The following is a 15,115-nucleotide window of genomic DNA, read 5'->3' as shown; positions in this document are numbered from 1 at the left end:
GGGAGAAAGCTATAGACGGATATAGCTCAAATTACCATACCATACCACACAAGAAGCCTTGCAGTTTATAGTATCTACTTACCTACTTATATTCTGTTTTTAGAATCGATAATCTTGATGTATTAAATACTAATATAGTAAGTACTATGGAATGGGTAACACATTTTATTCGATAAGACATTAAAAAATTACTATAATTTAATGAAGCGTGCCCATCTCCGACAAAGAAATGTATCTTCTGTTATAGAAATAAGCATATTCATATTTTAATATTAATAGGGGCACTAGGAAATGTCAGTAAAATGGATATAAAAATTAAATTATACTCTGTTATTCCTGTCTACGGTCCATTGGTAGATAAGACCACATAGTGTTAAGCCCGCCGTTTATACTATAACTTAATAAATAAATAATTCGTAGAATATTATAAGAAGTAAAATTTGTGGGTTCACTCTGAAATAAGCGTAACTATCTAAACTAATTATTTTTTAAACTAACAAAAAGAATTATCAAAATCTATTCACATTTTGCCCCCTCCCCCTCCCCCAAGTAATAACCCTTTAGGAAGTTGCTTAAAAATATATGATTGTACGTAAATAAATTCTATTACACACATAACATCTTTTATAAAATTTAAAAAGATTGATTAATACGGAAATAAAACAAAGTGTAACTGTAAGTTGTAAGTGTAATATGGGGCTTATAATCATGTTTATTATTGTAGAAACGCTAGTTCACGTTATGTATTGCAATGATGAAACAGCTGTTTTATTATATTGTGCTTAACGAAATACCTAGTTGTTTGACGTTAGCGACGTGCGCAACTGTTTTCACGACATCTTTTATAAAACATTTGCCATAGACGTTAAATGCGTATGTGATTATATCAACATAAATTATACAATTAGCCAATAATATTAATTATTTGTCTGCAAACCGCGGCTATCCTCAATTATTTTTTTAATGGGCAAATGGAATAATAAGCACTGAGGGATGTTAGTGAGGATAAAATCAGGTTGATTAGCTGCCATGCTACCAAGAATTAATCATAATTATTCTAGGGGAACCACGTTAAGTTTAACCTGCCATGGTATATTGTTAACATTACTTAATAAAAGGGGCATGGTTTGCCTTACCTCGAGTACTTCATGATAAAATTTACTCGACGTGTCTGTGTGTCCAAAAATGTATTCAAATATATCCAGCATTATAGATGCGATTAAGCAAAGATATTAATAAGATCACGTCTTCTTTCCGATTTCAGTGTTTGTTTCAATACCTACTTGTACTGGGTTTAGTATAACAATTACTTATAATCGGATATTATTCGGACAATATTCATAATATTAATACTAGATTTAAAGACAAACTTGCTGTCCCCAAGTATCGTTTAGAAAAAGTTAATAGGTCTTTTATGGGAATAGGTATAAAAATTTACAATAAGATACCAAAGGATATGTTGGAATTACCCTTAAATAAATTCAAAACATCTGTTAAATCATATTTACTGAGCAAAGCCTATTACTCACTAAACGATTACTTGAATGACGAGTGTGCATGGCAATAGTTGTTCATGCACTGAATTTTCATTTAATGTTAGACATAGACACCTATATAAATATACATTGTAAATAAACTGGCTTTAAAAAAAAAAAAAGTAATTCAATTGAGTTTCTTGCCAGTTCTTCTCAATTGGATCTATATACCGAACTGGACGGTAGGGAAAATATAAAATTATAATGTAAAAATTTGACGTTCATAAGCGGCTAAAATGTCCTACATGAATAAATGATTTTTGAATTTTGAATTTTTTTGAATTTTGGATATAAGTTAAAAAAAAATATTAAAATATTGATATGATTACTACTATATATTTCTTGTTTAATTCGAATGGTAAATGTGATAATGTAAATCAGTAAAGTTGCTAATTATTTTTAATTTGATGCGCTGGAGTGATTAAAGATTTTGAATGATATATACATATATCATTACCTTTATCCATTTCATTACAGTGAATATCTACCAATTTCATGATGCTGGTTTGGGCTGGTATAGCACCAAGAGATTACTAACGAAGCTAAGCTCACTTTCATATTTATAATATTAGTAAAGTAACAAAAGAAAAAAATTTATAAGATTATTTAGAATATTATATTTAAATTGAACACTCTCACAAGTTGTTTCCTTTCTATTCTTTTTTTGTTCTTCTATTTCTATTTTTGTCTTAACAGAAAAAAAAGTCTCGAAAGGAGCTTTACCTAAATATTTAAATATCATTAAATTACATACATACAGACGATGCTCTAGACCTTTTGACTTCTTTCCACTTTGGCAACAAATGATGTTTAAAATTAAATTGTAAGACAGCTGCATTTTGTTGAACAAAGTATTCATAGATACATAATTACGCTCACATGATTTTATTATAATGTTAACACCATTTATACAAAAAATTCAAATAGACAAAACTGGCTATAAGCTTATCAATATACCATAGATATAGCTAGACATAATGATATAATCACTCATTTATAATGTATATATAAATATATTGTAATGATATCTTACTAATATAATATGTAATAAAATTCTAATTAGGCGATGTCTGCATATGGAAGACATTAAAAATGTGTTACTGGGAACTCGTTAAAATTACTACACCAAATTGAATGCGCTTGTATTTCTGAAGGTCTATTTCATTGGTTTTCCTATTTTTAAAATACACGCTTACAAAGTAACGGGCAATATGTGTTTTATGAAAAATGTCTACTGTTGTAAATATAGTACAATACCTAATACATATTTAAGTTCCCAGGAGAAAAATTCTTAATATCTTTGGTATATCTTATATAACTGCATATATATTTATAATTAACTTAAAAAAATATAAGTTCTCTGGAAGAGATCTTTTTCAGAGACAATTCCTTCTTTATTCACATTGTCTTTAATTGTACCTGAATATTTTATAAAAAAGCCCAACAAAGAATATTATGTATTAAAATTGATTATGTATGCATAACATGCACTATGCGTTTTATTTTTTGCATTCTAATAATAATTTTAAAAATTTTATAAACTACAATCATCGTGTTGGTGCTTGCAAAAAAAAAAACGAAGCCTATCCAACCAGTATTTTTATTATTTTTAATAAATACAAAAATATAAAGATCAAAATATAATAGCAGAATTACAGAATTATCACATAGTAACACATATACACAATGTATTGTCATGATTTAGTTTGTGCACGTGTTTTGGCTTGTCGCCCGCTACGGTATTAAATTTTAAAACAAACTTTCTTTGTCTTTGAGTACGATCCTTTTGGTATACTCATATGTTACAGTGACAAATTTTAATAGGTCAAAAGTACTTGACCGTGTTAGAACACAATTCTATTTAGTATTTTTAAATATATTGCAATGAAAATATTATTATAAAAGGTACATATCGAGACGTAAATACAGGAGGAAAATTCTTATTATTAGGTAATACAACGAATAAATGAATAATCACTAGACATATTACTTAGAGAGATCTAGCTTCAAACTTAGCAAAGTATGTATTACAGGTTAAAAGTTATGGATATGTGGCTATAACTTTTAGACTTACCTACTTAAGTGCAAATTGTGTAAATCATTGACCTTAAACTAGACAACCTTGAACAACTTATTTCTAAACAGTAGGTATAAGCACAGATATATCGATAAAAATATTTGTCGTGTAATAGCATAGTGTATTCCTACCACTGTTGTGAACACGAGCTTGAGGTTGTATATTTTTTATTCTTTCACGCAACTACTAATGATCGGTATTTGAATGAGATTTGGTATACAGATAGGTTGTATTATAACTATAAACAAACAGAATAATTTATATATTTATTTAACGAATGAAATCGCGTGATACAGCTGGTTACTTAATGAACATATTATAAACATTAATACTTCTGAATGTAAGTATTTATTTATAATTTTACTAATTGTAAATTGTTATAGAAAATATAAAAATATCATATTACAATTATGAGTTAAATATTTTTTAATCATACAATAATTTATTGGAGAATAATTATAATTTTTTTACAATATTTCTATTACTATATTGTGTATATTTTACTAGCTAGTTTGTAGTAAAAGAGACAAGCATTGTATTGATAACATTGAATTATGTCTTACCTTTCATCCTATTTTGATTGTGAAGATTCTAAAAATGTAACAAAATTGTATATGAATCTTCTCAAAAATATTATCTTTAATCTGTGCTACTCAATTTTTGACAACGAAACTTAAGGCACAATTTAAAAATTTTCGTCGCAAAAAGTAGCAAGTTTAGTGGTTGCCAAATTATTGTGCAACAAATTTTGTGCAATAAACCCTATCGACTGCAACATAAATATTAAATTAATTGAGGATCTAAATTAGTTCATCAAAAGAATTAGTCTAGAATTTTTCTATTAATTAGATTATAATTTGATAATTTAAGAATAATTTATCATAAACACATAATGAAATCAATCGATGATTACATTTATATGACATTACATTTGTCCTAACCAATAGAGCCACGAATTTATTCTAATTTTACCATCATTATTATCTAATTGAAACAGCCATTTACGTATTTAGGACAGTGTTTTAATTTTTAATGGGCGTCTGTAATTATTTATTCCTTAGTGTTCCGTATCAAAATGATATGAAGGAACCCTTAAAACTTGTTTCAAAATATTTGATCTATATTCCCATTTAAAAAAAAATTAAAACCACTAAATCAAAAAAAATATAGCGTAAAAACTCATTTTATAAATAAGTATTTTTAAGCCCTTTTTGTGGGGATGTTTTGTATTTGCTGCTCTTATAATTTTCAAATATCAATTAGCAGAAAACAAAAATACAGAATAACCAAACAAAAGTAAAATAACCTTTCAGTTATTCCTTGGGATAACCTCGAGATCAAAGCATTCTGTGCTTCGACGTCGTGCATTTCTCTAATATTGTCACATTGCCACGAAAATCGTCGGGAACTATTTTTAGTTACTTAATTTTATTTAATATTGTTACATACTCAGTAGAGAATAGAAGAGGCAAAATGCTGTGCCATCTTATACGACATGACGGTGTTCTAAAGAGCATAGTAGAAGGAAAAATAGAAGGCAAAAGAAGAAGAGGAAGACTGAGGAATAACTACATGGAACAAAAAAAATAAACACTAGGTGTCATGTCGTATAGGAAGGTCAAGGATATGGCCTGGGATAGAAAAGAATATGCATAAATTACACCGACAAGAGAAAACTCTTAAATAAAAAGAAAAAACATATTCATGATGAAGCTATCGCGGTTAGCTTAATTGAAAAATATTCGTAGCTAATACGCTATTAAATACAATTTATTCAACAGCCAACACGATAAGGAGAAATGGAAATCTTCTTAGTAATTGTTACTATACAAAACATTAATAATAAAAAGATAATAAGCAAAAAAGGCTCCATTCAATTATATCATATTAAAAATTTTACACAAATGCAAAAGACTGACATATTTTTTTATCAGTCTAAGCAATAATATAAAAGTTAATGGGTAAATGTCAGTGGAATAGGTGGTTTAATAAACGAATTATGTAAATTTATGTATACACAAGTCATCGTGACAAGAAATTAAGAATTTTAAAATTGTACGTTGTTGTTTTTAATAATGCTTAGTATTTAAACGGTAGTTTTCATTAGTGGATGATTGGTTACCTCTCACATAACTTATTTAAGTTATACGATACCTTTAAGGACTACCTATTGTCTACGACTAAGGTAAATCAATGTTCTTAAAAATCAGTGTGGACAATAAATTCATATTTCTTATTCACAATTATGTGTGTAAGTATTAAGTAATAATAATTATTGACAAGTACTTTATACTACTTTGTTATCTCCTTCAATTATGAAATTACAGAAAAAAATAACATACATACTAGATGATTAAAAATGATAACATATACGATGTTATGCGATATTGTAAGTGATTTTAATTAAATACTAAACACTGTTTACACGTACAGTCTTGTCCTCAGTAATGTTGACTTTTATTCCGTGTACAGATAAAGTGTAGATGTTTATTATTTGGCGTATGCCTTGTTTCCTATTTGGATAATATACCATTATAATCCTAGCATTTGTAACTAAAATCTATGCTAAATTATAGAAAAAGTATTAAATTAAAAATTAATAATATATTTAATTGCGAGAAGCAGTTTTGATTATTAGATTGACTTTTACCCCAAAACAGATACAGTTCTTTTACCGTAAAAACTACCAAAAAGACTATTGTCACCCACATTACAGCACAGAAGAATTTTGGCATGTTTTCACGTGTCTCGTCTGAGTTATACCGGTTACACCGATTCCGCCTTGAAGCAGCTATGTCTGTAGTGTATATAGTTCGAGTGTATATGGGTCTGAAAGGTAACATGTCCAGCACAGTTATTGTCACAAGAGGCGTGCCCCAAAAAGTATAATACTCTAGTGCATAGTCGAGCATCTCAAGTTCTATAAAGTTTTCTCTAAAGGCTACTAAAACGTGTTTTTTTCTCGATTTCTTTACAGCCAGCAATGCGCACGTGGTACTTCTAATGTTCTTGGTGTCAATAGACTACGGTAACAATTTAGTATCAGATGTCCGCTCTATTGCTCGTTTTGTGCTATAATAAAAAAGCTCAATGGTGTTGCATGATATGTGTCACTGATATGTGTGATGATTTATGACTTAACTGTGGTTATCAGTTTGTATCTGGTGGTTACATTGTTTTGTAATGCAGAGAGAATTGTTAGTAAAAGGGAGGGCCAGTGTTCCTTTGATATTATCTAATATATATTTTAAGGTCAACTTCCATGAGGGTATCATCATAGAAATGATGTTCTTGGCTCTAATCAATTCGTTAGTGTTCCACTAAGTGACCTAACTTTATGTTTACTTAACCTCATTGTCGTCTTATTAAGTTATTAGCGTAAACATTAGTATAGACAGCCTTATCATTTTTTTATCATCTAAAAAATATTTTACATTCATATTATATAGTATATTTCAACGCAGTAGTCTTGGATAATTAGATTTTTTAACCGACATCAAAAAGAAGGAAATTCTCAATTCTGTATGTTTTTTTTTTTAATGTTTGTTATCTCATAACTTTATCAGTTGTAAACGGGTTTGAATTTTTTTTTTATCTAAAAGATATACTTACAGATTGGTCCCATATAAGTTTTAGTTTTTAAAACAAAATAACTGGTTTTGCCACAATTTAATTCGGTATTTTTTGTATAGTACAATATTAAAAATTAAATAAACGGTGCTTTAAGCATACTCTATTCACGTTTACAAACACCTGGCTATGAAGAGTAAGTATATGAGTTAAAATAAATCAAGTTAGCAAACAATGTTAAGTACCAAAAGAAAGTAGGTTGATATTTGCAAAGACAAACACTAAAGGCTACGCAGATGAGAAATATTCTTAGGCGTACTTTTTATTCTTCGAAATAGATATTTAGAATGACACGAACATGGTAATGTAATGTTAGGTTCCTAAACATTTCTTTTTTAGTTTTTACTTATATCTTATAACGAGTAAAATTGAACTCGCAGTCTTATATTATTCTCAAATTAAGTTAAAAACGGAGGGGAAAACTATTGTAAACTTCATTCTAATCAAGAAGCCATAAAAAAAGGAAATTCGTATTCTGCCGTTGTTAAACATGCTATAAAACTCAGTAGGACTAGTGAAAATAGTTAGGTACCTTGCTATATGTTAACAAAAGCAGCATTGTGTCATGTTTAATTATTAACGCGCAGCGGTAAACTGGAATTAATGAGTGGTGCAACTAAACGGTGCGATGGATTAACTCAATAATGAGGCTCGATGGCAAGGTGTCAATGACCGGCAACTAGCCTTTAACAATATTAAATTTAATCTATTAATATCAATAAACATCAATTGTAATTAAAGAATTGCTAAAAGGGTAATAAATTCTATGAGAGCCGCTGTGACGTAACGGAGAGCAGATTACAATATTCAAATATTTGTATTAAATTAGTATACACTCATAGCTGAATGGAGTAAAATTGATTTGATTTTAGGTTTGGCCAATTCAATGTCCGGAATGAATTTTACTATATCAGTTCGTATATAAATGTTCCGGGTCGTAAGCCCTATAAGTTTATTGCTCAATTATTATGCTTATGACACACATACCCTCTTATAGTTAACTATTGTAATTGTGTGACAATTGGAATGTATAATAAATGTTTGAATGCATGTATAAATAGCGTGTAGCAGAGGTTTCTTTCTTGTAGATAACCAAATTGATAGCAGTTAGTAGGTTACCTAAACAAAAATTCTATATTTTTTTTGTTTGTAACAGTCGGACTGTCACAAACATTAAAAAATTAAGGATTTTAGACACAGAAAAAAAGAAATTTGTCCAGAATTAAATGACAAATGTCTATCGATGTAGCACTGGGTAACTGGTATTTCTATTGTATTAGAAAACTTTGTATATTTTTATGTTATAAAAAAGCATCAGAATTTTTTAACTTAACATCAAGTTGTGATCCTATCGATGATGTTAAAATGTTGGAATGTACTGTTGGAATTTTGTACAAACTCGATAGAAAGAGAAGACTTCATGTGTTATTTTCACCTAAATAGATGAAATATTGGTTGTATTCAATTTATATTAACTGAACCTAAATTATCTAAGTAAGTAAAGTTAAGTGAGAATATCTCTGAAAATTACCTATTAAGGTGTACAGTTTTTAAATAATCATCTGAAATTTTTTTTATATTAAAAAAATACGCATTATTGTTAAAAAAAAAACTTATTTTGAACTTAAAAAGTGAATAAAAATTAAAAAAATGCTTGTTTTGGTGTAACTAAGAAAACAAAATTGAAGCGTTTTGCAACTTTGAGGGATTTTTATGGACACTTTGATGTTAAAAAAATACTTACGATATCCTTAAATTTATGCATTTTTAACTTATTTTTAATCAACATTATTACTTCGAAAATGTTTTTGTTGATTTTCGGATGATTACTTAGGAATTGCTCGCGCTAAAAATTTTAACTGTTTAGTTATGAAAACTAGACACTCAGGGCTATAATCTCCTTCTTTTGGATTTTCTGTAGGATCATTTCCGTTCGAGTTATCCCTTGTTGAATATCAACCAAATTTTAGATTTTTTTTTAATTTCCCTTAATATTTGCGAGTAGTGTAATGTATATTTGTAAATATTGTGAACTTCCTTAATGTATACTTTTACATCTATACTAATACTGTAAAGAGAAAATATAACATTGTTTGTTTGTTTGTAATGAATAAATAAGTGACTCAAATACTACTCAACCGATTTTAAAAATTCTTTTTATTTATAGCAAGTTATATAATCAGTTCAATTGCTAGTTAAAACGTATTTTACACAGTTTGGACTCCGAAGCAACGAAGTGGTCATACCGAATTTGACATTTCGAGACAAAACATTAACTAAAGCATTTAAAAATAGAGATGTTAATAGTTAAAAACATAATCATAACTAATTTCACAAATGAAAAAGTAGGTCAGTCTGTCAATACTTGTTACATTTTCATGACAAGTATAGTTTTCAACCGATTGACTTGCATGAAAATTGATAGAAAAACAGTTGAGTATTAAACTCAAGAATCGAGTATTGATACAGACGTCATACAATTTTATTTGTTATAATAATTATCGATCAATATAGCAAGAAATAAGAAACGCAGGTAATTGGCGGTATCCGTTGTGCCTATTATCGTGCTTATGGTGATATGTCTTTTTAACCTAGCAATAATGATGTAAAAATATAAACATACGAAAACACCCACGAAAACTAGGTATATGTTTTTTTTCTTATAATATGTAGGTAGATAAGCGCATAGTAGTAACATATGGGAGAAAATGCTGTTTTTTTTTTTTGGTGAAAATGATATGGTAACCCCGCCTGCGCTAACGGGATACGCTGGCGGAGCACCAGTGAAGGGTGATAGATGAGAATGAAAACGGGCCAGTTAGCCCGTCATGATGCATTCATCAGGAATTAACCATGATACTTTCCAGGGAGAACCGCGAGGAGGTCGACCTGGTTGTGTATATAGTTAGCAATGGGATTCTCAGTCTCCATTTCTAACAATCCCTTTCCCCCCAGAAAATGTTGTTAGTACCGTAGATTAAAATCCGTCTTAACTCTTTGAATTTATATTAACTGAATTACTTTATTTGGCAGTCTTTGTTTAAAATGCTAAAAAGTAAAAAGAGAATTAAAAAACAAATTGTAAGATTTCTGTTGAATCCAATTCGAAGAATCCACACAACTCCAGTCTTTATATGGACGAAGAACATGCTCGCAGGTAGATTTCACCGTGTGGCTTCTTTAGAGGATTTACTATAAACTGATCCTATATTTTTTGTGGTATAGACATGAATAAAATATAACTTATATAACTTTATAGTAACTCGCTTCTTTTTATAATCTAATTGAATTGTCTACATAAAATAAAATAGGATGTCTGATATCAGATATCCGCTTCAGTATACTGAATACGAATATATTTTTTACGCAGACAATTTTTTTCAAAAGAAAAATATAAATACAAATAAAAGCGTAAAGTAAGCAAAATAAAGTTGTGCGTCTCTTTTTACGTAAAGTATATTGAAGTCTCTAAAAGTATATTAAACTACCAAAATACACTGCGCTGTACTCGTAGAAGTTGCAAAATTTGCAAGGGATTCGCAAAAGCTCACATACCTAGTTCAACAGATTTTGATCGATTACTCAAATACGTAACATACGTTTATTATTTTCGTTAAGTAATTTTTGTGACTTATAAATAATTAATAAAAAACACTATATTATTTACTCACCCCAGCAGGCTACGGTGTTGTTGACGAACGAATTAGAGGTTAGGATATGATCGATACACGGCTAGCCACGTGTTTATATTTAGCGGCAGCACACGATCGACCGACGCGCGAGTTATAATGAGAATGGACGAGTGGCTTTGCCAGCGGTACGGCTCTGTTCTGCAGAGTATACAACAAACACGCTACGAGAACGCCCGACGATCGAGTACGAGCAACTGGGAGCCGCTGTTGCGTCATAACAGTGTGCCTGTGTGCCGGCTTATCGGGCATTTTTAGTTGCATCGAGTGTAACTGAAATTTGTTACATGTGACGTCTCTGAACCTTCAACGGTCTGCTCACTAATTATGTTCAGTTAGAATTTGATGCAGTGGTAGGCTCTCTATATTGAACGCGCTACTTTATCAGTATCACACACTAACCTGCTTGATAGCGATGTAGGTATTTCACGCTCGATCTGTTGACACTGTGTCGTTATAGTAACGGCATGTTTAGAGGATAATGATTCACACGTTCTAATTTGACTGAAATACTAAAAATCTGCGGCTTCTAAATATAGTTTGTGACACCGTGAGGTGATACAGAGAAATATAAAGCGAAGTCTTATGAATGAATCAGTATTTACGAAAATAATGATAACGAATGAATGAATGAACTTGACCCATTTTTAGTAGGTTCGAGTCAGCTGTGCATTTTAAGAGGTTCACTAGAAAGGTGCCGCGATGACGCGAAATAGTGGGCGCTATTGCATCATTCTATTCTCTGGAGTGGGTAGACAATACGAGTAGAGCGGATATGGAACATGCATTAAATATAAAGAGATGACATAATTTTAAAGTGCACCCAAATTATTATTATTATCATATTAGCCATTAACTGTCCTCCCCATTAGGGGGTTTTGCCAGTAATTATCACGCTTTGCAGGTGGGTTGGCCTTCGCATTTAGGCTTTGGTGATGTTTTAAAAGGCACGCTGCTGTCCTTGACCATTAAATTCCTTGAGTCGCCTCTTATGACACCCATGGGAAAGGAAAAAATAGTCTATTCTATACCAGTACAAGTCTTGTGCTGAGGAGAAAGGGATTGTTAGTAATGGGGGCCTAACATCGCCATTGGTCGCAATGTATCCTATCAGGTGCGGTTCTCCCTGAAAACTATCGTAATTAATTCTTGAATTGGCACGATTGGCTAACTGACCTGCTTTCATCCTCACCTATCATCCCATGCTAATGCCCCAAATGCTTATACCGATAGCGCAGGCAGAGTTACCATTTCATCACTACTTATTAAAAAAAAAATAACCTTACGACTAAATCATTATATGACGAATAAATTTCTAAGTCGGAAATAGTTATTAAAGAATTTAATTTTTTACGCATACTAAAGTATGCTTTATTAAGTTAATTACTACATTATTTAAAAATTGAAGAATACCTATAAGAAATAAAATACCAAAACAAATAAATAAAACGGTTAATACTATTTTAATGTTTTTATTAGTAATAATTTTAATTTACTAAAAAAATAATAATATTCAATTACCAATCATTCCTCACCGGTGCCTCGCTGACATATACCGTCAGCTCAGACAGGGTCGCCATTCCATTATCATTCTTAAAAAAAAACCTCAACATAAGACTAATTGAAAACAGTAAATATTTTTCTTTGATTACGTGGTTAGATGAAAGTTAGAAATCATTTCTAGACATATTATTATATTATTTATTTGTATCTATGAACTTGTATTGAATTTGTATTGAATGAATTATTGTATTTGTGTTGATTGATATTAAATTAAAAATTGTTTTATTTTTCTTGTAGTATACATATATACTTTTATAAACTTTATAAATATAATATTCGGCTACAGACTTTACTGCTTTATGTTAAATGAACGGATATATTACTTTAAACTTCACTTGTATTTTTGATATCAAATTTTTACCATATATAAATTAAATTTTAGCTTCACACACAGATATTATTGAAAACTAAATTAGGTATATAGCTGAATCTAGAGAATATCTTCCTTTTGTGTACGATTTAGATAGTCCAATAGAATATCTATATCTGAAATTTTGCAGATACAATTTTATTCTTTTTATTAACTGACTCAACCTCGAAACGTGCTCTTGATAGTTCTTTCATCGAGTTCTACCGAATTCGGAAGAATACTTTTATAAATAACTAGTTATTCGCCCGTTACTTCGTACGCGTGGATTTCAGAAGTAAGAAACGAAAGAAATTACTACTTCTTAAAGATGTATCAAGATATAATATGTTCCCGTTTTTAAGTCAAACCTAAGAGAATATAACAGTGAAAACTACATCCGATTTGTTGCAGTAGTTTTTGTGTGATGCCAGAACAAACATACAGACAGATATATAGTCAGATAAAATTTCTACGTCTATTAATGTTGGTATGGGGGTTAATTAGTTTTCTTAAATAACTCCCATGTACAGACATTGTCTAGTTACAATTTTATTATATTAAGTAAGATTGTATATATTTGTCAAAAGTATTGTGACTTGATTCGTGTCGCATTTCATGCTAGCGATACTTACACAGCGATAGGTGACAGAAAGGTTAAATGTATCCAGTAACAAGTTTAAGATAGATCTAATGATGTAATCTGAAAGCCAAACTGATTTTGTCCTAGCTTAATTGAAAAAATCATACTTCTAATATAAATGCAAAAGTTTGTAAGGATGTGTGTATGAATGAATGATTGTTACTCTTTTACGTAAAATCTATTGAACGGAATTGAATGAAATTTTGTAAACGGGTACTTTATATGTTAACTTAGAATGTAAGATATTTTATATACTGATTCATGCTCATTACGATATAACTAGTATGTACATCAAATGCTATTATTATACAAGTCTTCAGGATCAGTTAGAAAATGTACGATATATTAAGTTTATTAAAAAATAAATACGCGTAAAGAAATTAGAAACCAAATGTGAGATCACTCCTAGACTAACAGATGCGTCGTATACGGAGAATCCCTTTTAAGTTACTATTACTGCTATTACGTTTTGTATACAATTTCATATTATAAAATTATGTAATATGAAACATATGTTTTACATTACTATTGTCCGTCGCCAGAATATTTAATGACGCAAGATATGCATTTATTGGTGGCGTATAATTTTGCAGTATTTTTTTTTTAATATATGATAATGGAATAGTAACCCTGCCCGTACTATCGGTATACGCTGGCGGGACTCCAATGAGGGTTGATAGATTAGGATGAAAACACAGGCCAATTTGCCCATCATGATGAATACACAAGGAATTCAGTATGAAGGTTTCCAGGGAGGACCACGTGGAGATCGACTTGATAGGGTACACTGCTAGAAATAGGACTGGTAGTCCGCATTACTAACAATCCCTTCCTCCTTATAATTTGCAGTTGGTAATGTAATATTTAGTTGTATCTAATTATTTATTGTTAATTATAATTATATTTATTGTTAATAATTATTATGTGTAATATTTAAGGATGGGGAGGTGGACAAGTGGTCCGTGGTCATCTCAAAATTGTATAGTGCTCACCCTAGGATCAGAAGTAGAGCTTTTAGCTATAGGCAAAGGTATGTCTAGGAGTATATATACTCTTTTTTTATGGTTATGGGGTCACCCCCCCCCCCCTATGAAAATAATAATTAATGCACCAATTTGTGGTATAGAATTTATAGTTTACTAGTTGGAAATGTTTAACTTAATGGACGAGTTATAGGCAGCAGCATCCCTCTTAAAACATCACTAAAAGTCTAATCGCGGTTGCCAACCCGCGTACCAAGCATTGCAACTATTGGCAAAACTCTCTAAGTGGGAGGCCTATGTTCGATATAGGATAGTTATTGATAGATAATGAATGTATATGTATGTTGCAATTCCTTACGATGATCTAGATTTTACAGTAGGTGATATAAAGATGACGTTATTGTTGTCATAGCGTTGTTTGTTATTGATTTTGTCTTCTGATTTGCAATTTTGCGAAGTTTTAAGTGTAAAGATCTTCTTAACCCGTATATATATAAATATAGCAACAAGCTTTGTCCACTTCTAAAAATATTGTCGCTACGTATTGTAAAAAATACTGGCCATGAGCCACCTTTATTTGTTGATACTCTGTAATTATGATAAAGAGGTATCGCTCTATTTTATAGGGTTAGTCAAACATTACCCCTGT

The 15,115-nt window shown here is 30.3% G+C and overlaps 1 protein-coding gene across 1 annotated transcript in view; it reads right to left on the bottom strand.

Moving 5' to 3' along the window:
- The window catches only part of LOC113521389 (proton-coupled amino acid transporter-like protein pathetic), a 32,746-nt gene extending 21,602 nt beyond the window's left edge, over positions 1–11,144 (bottom strand). Inside the window, exon 1 of the mRNA XM_026906921.3 lies at positions 10,914–11,144. The gene's annotated coding sequence lies outside the window, so the exon portion shown is untranslated. The remainder of the gene's footprint in view (positions 1–10,913) is intronic.
- Positions 11,145–15,115: the final 3,971 nt, after the last annotated feature.

The sequence above is a fragment of the Galleria mellonella genome, unplaced genomic scaffold, assembly GCF_026898425.1.
Source record: "Galleria mellonella isolate WM207_F2 unplaced genomic scaffold, CSIRO_AGI_GalMel_v1 utg33, whole genome shotgun sequence".
NCBI lineage: Eukaryota > Metazoa > Arthropoda > Insecta > Lepidoptera > Pyralidae > Galleria > Galleria mellonella.
Note: the sequence above shows the minus strand (reverse complement) of the source record. Positions and strands in the feature narration are given on the sequence as shown.